Source organism: Silurus meridionalis, unplaced genomic scaffold (genome assembly GCF_014805685.1).
Source record: "Silurus meridionalis isolate SWU-2019-XX unplaced genomic scaffold, ASM1480568v1 Scaffold581, whole genome shotgun sequence".
Taxonomy (NCBI): Eukaryota; Metazoa; Chordata; class Actinopteri; order Siluriformes; family Siluridae; genus Silurus; species Silurus meridionalis.
In genome coordinates, this window is record NW_025804590.1 from 3,837 (window position 1) to 11,302 (window position 7,466).

Below are 7,466 nucleotides of genomic sequence, written 5' to 3' on the forward strand. Positions count from 1 at the left end.
TTCTGAGTCGACTTTCTGCCAGACCAAGTGAGTTAGTAAACTGCATTGGAACAGTTTCAGAAGAATGACATGCAAATGAAGTTTTACTCTGCATCTTAAATAATCGCCATAATCGCCACTCATTTACTTTAATATGCAGCTAAAATTGTGCACTTCTGTTTACAGCACCTGCTATGGGTCTGACTGTACAAGCAGTGAGGTTCAGCTCGAGGACGAGGAGGAAATCACTTTGCTCAACAACGACATCTTTTCCATTTTAAATGAGGATTGTGACTTTTTTAACCAGTCTGGAGACCAGAATCATACTGAAGACCCCACAACAGCACAGAGATCCTGGATTCTGTACCAGTCTTTGATGTCGACAGCTTCGAGGATCTGTTGAAGCAACTTGAAGAGATGGAAAATGATTCAGGAATAGAGGAAGATGGTGAAATACGAACATTTCATGTACTTTAGTGTGCATGTTGTTTTACCATCTTTAATTTATATTAAATTCTAATTTAAAGTTTTATTTAAAGGAATAAAGATTTTCAATTCAAATCATGTCTAATGTCTCTTCATCACAGAGAGCATTCAATCACTTTCCTGAAATCCACTTTAGTAAATTCAGTGATGTTTGATGTTCCTTAAAGAGAAGGAATTTGACAGAAAATCAAATGAGTTTCACTACAGGAATCGCTTTGGGCGCGACCAACTACAGAAGCTCCTATGACACTACATCTGTCTTAACAGGTCGACCCGTCTGTCCCCCTCTTACAATGTTATTCACACTTTCTTCCCATGAAGGACCACATCAAGCTCTCTCAGCATATCCAGTTTTTAATGAGTACAGGGAGGTTGCATCTCACCCATGTCCTTCTTCATATGGAGGAACCATCTCGAACCCTCACCTGATGGTCATCGTGCGCATGGGCCCTGTAACCGCAATGCACTAAAAGCATTTAGAAACAGAGACTCAAGGGCATGGCTCCACTGGGGCTCGAACCCAGGACCTTCTGCGTGTAAAGCAGACGTGATGACCGCTACACTATGGAACCTGCTGCTGAGTAGGTTGATGTCCAATGTGCATAAATAGAAACATATCTCTCAAAATCTAACTGGAAAATATTAATTGAACTTAGAAAATTCACTGACTCAAATGTCACAATCATCTCCACTGTTTTGAGCGTGTTAAGCTCCAGGTTTTTATGACTGCACCATGTCTCTCAGGTCTTTCTTCACTGAAGCAGGGTCGTTGGCTGAAAACTGATTTTCCAGCTTTTTAGAGTAGCTCCTCTTAGACACTCTATGAGGATCAATAATGAGGATTAATCTTCCTCATATTAATGATTTAATCATGTACTACAGAATTTGAAAGTAACTTGTAATCCTGTCAACTGGAAACAGAAAGCTGGGGTACACTGGGAACAAGTTTCCCAAAACTGGATAGTTGCAATCGGAAAAACATTTTGCCTGAATTGATATTTCTGCTCATTAATGCTGTTTAGTTGACTGTATGGTTCCATTATGTAGTAGTCATCACATCTGCTTTACATGCAGAAGCTCCTGAGTTCAACTCCCAGTGGAACCATGCAGCTGGCGAACCTGAATGAGGTTTATGTTTTTGTGACCAGTTATGTTAAGAAAGCGAAGATATTCCCTCAAATTATAACACGATTCTGCAAATAAAAATAACAGGTTAGCCTTTTTCTGCATTGTGCTTTTAACAGCATTGGACAAAAAGCATTCCACAAGTAGAATCAGACTCAAGTGCATGGTTCTACTGGGGTTCGAACCCAGCACATTTTGCGTGCAAAGCAGACATGATGACCACTACACTATGGAACCTGTTGCTGAGAAGGATTATGTCCAATGTTATAAAGATAAACATCTCTTTTAAACTCTCAGTGGAAATATATTAATTAAACTTAGAAAACTCACTGACTCAAATGTTCCCAGGTTTTGCCCAATAATAGTTTTAGCCATGCAAATGAGTTTATTACAGCTGCTGACATTACTGAGTAAAATGCCGCTTCCTCAGAAGACCACACACAGTAGGCTCATGACCACCAAGTGAAAGATCTCCAGCATCTTAATGCAAAAAACAAAAAAACAGGTTTCATGTAGTAATTCATCACTTCTGTTTTACATGCAGGAGGTCTTGGGTTTGACTTTCAGTGCAACTATGTATAAAACAAATAATATGTAATAGTTTGAGATTAATAGAATAGAGTTTGTTTCTTCTAAACCATAACGTGATCACCTCTGCATCACACAAAAAAAGTAGCCGTAAAACTTTAGGAAAAAGAGACAAAAGCTGAGTTGTGCTATGAGGCCAAGATTTTTAAATAAAAAATACAATGAAAGTAAATATAAAGTAACCATATCCTGCTAAAGGGAAAGAAATTCCACCATTAGGGTCCCTTAACTGGTTCCATTGTGTAGTGGCTAACACGATTTTCAAAACATTTTTTCTCACTCTGGATGTATACAGTTTTTGAAAAGTGGGCAGGGGGACACCGATAACCATTGCAGACGTCTAAACTGTCCTCTGTAGTCCTCTGATGTCTGATTTTACAGCTGAGCAGAACCAGACAGGTATTAAAGCAACTCCTGTTGAACTTTCTAAGCTGGTGAAGGAAGTACATACTTTGTTAAGCCTTTTTAACAGTCGATGTCGATGTGATTGTCCCACTACATGCCCTGAGAGATGGTGGTGCCCAGGAACCTAAATGACTCCACTGCTGTTCATGATGGTGAGTGGGGGAAGAGCAGGGGGGTTTCACCTAAAATCCACAATTATCTCCACTGTTTTGAGCATTTTAAGCTCCAGCTTTTTATGACTGCACCATGTCTCTCAGGTCTTTCTTCACTGAAGCAGGCTTGTTGGCTCAAAACTGATTTTCCAGCTTTTTAAAGTAGATCATCTTATCCACTTTATGAAGATCAATGATTGCTACACTGGGGGTTAAACCCAGGACCTCCTGCGAGTTAAGGAGATGTGATGACCGTTAAAGCTGTAAGAGAAGTTGGACACTAAGGAAGGAGAAATGGATAACTACAGGGGAATAAAGTTTATCAGTCACACCATGAAGTTATAGGAAATAGTGGAAGCCAGGCTGAGAGAAGAGGTGACTATCTGTGAGCAGCAGCATGGTTTCATGCCGAGGAAGAGCACCTTAGATGCATTATTTGCTTTGAGAATGTTGATGGAGAAGTATAGAGAAAGTCGAAAGGAGTTGCATTGTGAGTTTGTGGAGAAAGCGTACGAAAGGGTGGAGAGAGGAGTTGTGGTATTGTATGAGAAAGTCTGGTGTGTCAGAGAAGTATGTGAGGGTGGTGCAGGTCATGTATGAGGACAGTCTGACAGCAGTGAAGTGTGCAGTAGAAACGACAGACTGGTTTAAGGTGAAGGTCAGACTGCACCGAGGATCGGCCCTAAGAGCTTTCCTGTTTGCAGTGGTGATGGACAGGTTGAAGGACGAGGTCATACAGGAGACAGGAGAGGTATACAGGAGAGGTATACGCAGGAGAGAAGGGAAATGAAAGTCAGTAGGAGTAAGACAGAGTACATGTGTGTGAATGAGAGGGAAAGCAGTGAAGTGGTGCGGTTGCAGGAGAAGAGGTGGAGAAGGTGGAGGAGTTCAGGTACCTGGGGTCAACAGTGCAAAGTAATGGAGAGTGTGTTAGAAAAGTGAAGGAAAGAGTACAGGCAGGGTGGAGTGGGTGGAGAAGAGTGATAGCAGGAGTGATTTGTGATAGAAGAGTATCTGTGAGAGTGAAAGGGAAAGTTTATAGGACTGTGGTGAGACCTGAGATGATGTATGGATTAGAGACAGTGGCATTTACTGAAAGACAGGAGGTGGAGCTGGAGGTAGCAGAGCTAAAGATGTTTAGATTTTCATTGGGATTGATGATGTTGAACAGGTTTAGAAATAAGTTTATTAGAGGGACAGCGCATGTAGGACATTTTGGTGACAAGGTGAGGGAGGCGAGATTGAGATGGTTTGGACATGTGCAGAGGAGAGACATGGGGTATATCAGTAGGAGAATGCTGAGGATGGAAACACCAGGAAGGAGGAAAGAGGAAGACCAAAGAGGAGGTTTATGGATGTGGTGAGGAAGACATTCAGATGGTTGGGGTGAAAGAGGCAGATGTAGAGGACAGAGGGTATGGAGACTTATGGGAGAAGCCGAAAGAGGAAGAAGAAGAATTTGTAATACAGCACAAGCACATTATTACTGCATGATACAATAAAATCACATAAACATGTAATGGGATTATTGTGATCTTGTGATTTATTATCAATAGCAACAAATCCAATAACAAAGTTAAAATACCAAGTAAAGAAAGAAACTAAGTTCAGAATCCAGGATTGTGGTGTTAAAGTATTAGACTTTATGCAGTAAAAATAAATCCAGGCAGTTCCATGGAGGTTCCCAATAACACAGTCCACACACAGTCTTGATAAACCCTCTTCAGCTACATGTGTAACGCCCACATTCCTCATTATTCTCTAAAAAGTAGCATGTAATTCTCTTATGGGCGCTTCATGACCCTCTGTCCCGTCCACAACTTCATCTCTTGGCTGTCTGTTCTTCTGACACATTTATTACTCTTGATAAATCAGCCTTCAAGAATAAGAGATGTTGTGCTCATTACTGCTTCATTACTGCTGATTCTAATCACACATTCAGCACTTCCTTATATACCGACCATAATCACAGTGTTAATGATCAGTGTAATTACTGTAAACATATAAATGCTGTGGTGACCCCCGTGTGTAATGCTGCATGACGGCACTGCTGGATTTGTAATATTTGATTGGTGAATACGGTGCAGTCTTCAAAATACTCGATTGTGTGGGTTTTGGAAGAATAAAATCATTCAGGAGTCTCCTGCAAAATGGTTTTAATTTTTTAAATAATAAAAATCACTAAAACACTAGACTACTAGAGCACACTGAGGCAAAATGTCTAAAGTGCAAGACAGAGGAGAATCGCTGAGTGCTACAGAAATTACTGCATTATTAAAGAAAGGAACATACAAGTAAAAACCTTGGCGTCTCTGAGAAATGAGAAATATGAAAGGAATAACGGCATAAGGAAGAAACCTTGAGAGGAACCAGACTCAAGAGGGAACCCGTCCTCATCTGGGTTTCACTGAATGTCCATTTATTACAGCTAAATGATGTTGAGGTGAAGTGATGATCAGATACAAACTGTAGTCCTGAGTCAGTGTAGCAGACTGTTAACATAAACTACAGTCCAAATCCCAACCCTCAAAGCTCCTGTTCTTACTCTGTTTTGTTTCTGCGTGGACTATTTCAGCCTGGTGGTCATACGTTTTTGGACATAGGTGCTCCCAATAAAGTGTTTGTAATACATGAACACAATTAGTATCATTGTACACACAGTAACATGGTCATTTTTTAAACATATGCACAGAGTCGTTAAAGACTCCTAATATAAATAATACAAAATTACTGTAACATATAAATATTGAAAAATGGCCCTGAATCCTCTATGTACTGTAGATGTTTTGTTTAAAGTGTTGTGATCATGAAGATGAAATCCTGCAGGTTATTTGGGTTTGTACTGAGTGATAGTTATTTCATAAACACCTTATTATAAAATCCAACTCAAATGTTAAATAAAAATTCACTCTAAATATGTAATCAGCGGCGTCTCACCATCACATTCCACTACGGGAGCGCAGGAGGAGGAGATGCCCGACTGCATGGAATACAGGAGAACATCAAATCCCCTGGATGTCTCAGGTGGAAGACTTTTATACCACCCGGAAAATGTGTGTAAGATTATTAGGGTGTGTGGTGTTTTGCACAATGTGGCACTGAGGACCAGTTTCCCCTCTCCCTCCTGACCTCCCCCCCCTCAGCATTATGACCCCGAGCCACAGCCCCCTGCGCCACAAGAGCGATATAAACTAAGTGGAAGAATCCATGAGGAGGTCATACGGTGTTTGTAAGGAAGACAAAAATAATGGTTGTTATTAGTGTTTATTGTGTCTCATTGTAGAAAAAGATTAAAATCAAGATTAAAAAAAGATTAAAAAAAGATTTAAAAAAAGATTTGAAAAGACAGAAATAAAAAATGATCAAAAGACGAGACGATTTACAAGATACAATAGTTTTACACTCAGCTTTATACTATTGACTATAAGTGTAAAACTATCATAAATAGCCATAAGAGAAACAGAAAGAGGAAAAAGGCATGTTCAGACTCTCTGTTTCTCTTGTCGTCTTCTTTTTTTTCGATTTCTCCTTTTCTTTTGAATGTTTTCTTGTCTCAGCTGATCAACACTTTCTGTGTCATGATCTGTTTTATTCTCTGAAGTCTTCTTTTCTTCCTCACAGAGATTCTGGGTATCCTGGAGCCCCCTGTTGGTCTGAAGCTGTAAGTTGTTCCTCTCCTCTATGTCAAGTTTAGTTTTCTCTCTTTCGTCCTCTTGTTTTTCTTTAAAATCCAAAGCGGCCTCCAACTGTTCAACACGTTCCTCCAGTTGCTCTTTGTCTCTGATCAAATGATCTCTCTCCTGCTCTGCACTATTTTTTTCTTTCTCACAGTGATTCTGAATATCCTGGAGCTCCATGGTGGTCTGTTCCAAAGTGACCTCAAGCTGAGCAACATGTTCCTCCAGTTGTTTTTGTTTTCTCGTCCAGCTCTCTCTCTCACATTCTACAGTTTGCTCCAGCAACTCATTGATTTTCAGGGAGGACTGGAGCTCCATGGTGGTCTGTTCCAAAGTGACCTCAAGTTGAACAACATGTTTCTCCACTTTCTTTTGTTCAATTGTCCAGCTCTCTCTCTCACAGTCTACAGTTTGCTCCAGTTCCTCATGGATTTTCAGGAAGACTGGAGCTTCATGGTGGTCTGCTCCAAAATAAACTCAAGCTGAGCAACACGTTCCTCCAGTTGTTTTGTTTTCTCGTCCAGCTCTCTCTCTCACAGTCTACAGTTTGCTCCAGTTCCTCATGGATTTTCAGGGAAGACTGGAGCTTCATGGTGGTCTGCTCCAAAATAAACTCAAGCTGAGCAACACGTTCCTCCAGTTGCTCTTTGTCTCTGATCAAATGATCTCTCTCCTGCTCTGCACTATTTTTCTTTCTCACAGTGATTCTGAATATCCTGGAGCTCCATGGTGGTCTGTTCCAAAGTGACCTCAAGCTGAGCAACACGTTCCTCCAGTTGCTCTTTGTCTCTGATCAAATGATCTCTCTCCTGCTCTGCACTATTTTTCTTTCTCACAGTGATTCTGAATATCCTGGAGCTCCATGGTGGTCTGTTCCAAAGTGACCTCAAGTTGAACAACATGTTTCTCCACTTTCTTTTGTTCAATTGTCCAGCTCTCTCTCTCACATTCTACAGTTTGCTCCAGCAACTCATTGATTTTCAGGGAGGACTGGAGCTCCATGGTGGTCTGTTCCAAAGTGACCTCAAGTTGAACAACATGTTTCTCCACTTTC

The 7,466-nt window shown here is 40.7% G+C and overlaps 2 non-coding genes across 2 annotated transcripts; both read right to left on the minus strand.

The window, feature by feature from the left end:
* Positions 1-964: 964 nt before the first annotated feature.
* On the minus strand, positions 965-1,037 carry trnav-uac. The gene has a single exon. It is a non-coding gene; the product is annotated as a tRNA-Val (tRNA).
* Positions 1,038-1,754: 717 nt separating this feature from the next.
* On the minus strand, positions 1,755-1,827 carry trnaa-ugc. The gene has a single exon. It is a non-coding gene; the product is annotated as a tRNA-Ala (tRNA).
* Positions 1,828-7,466: the final 5,639 nt, after the last annotated feature.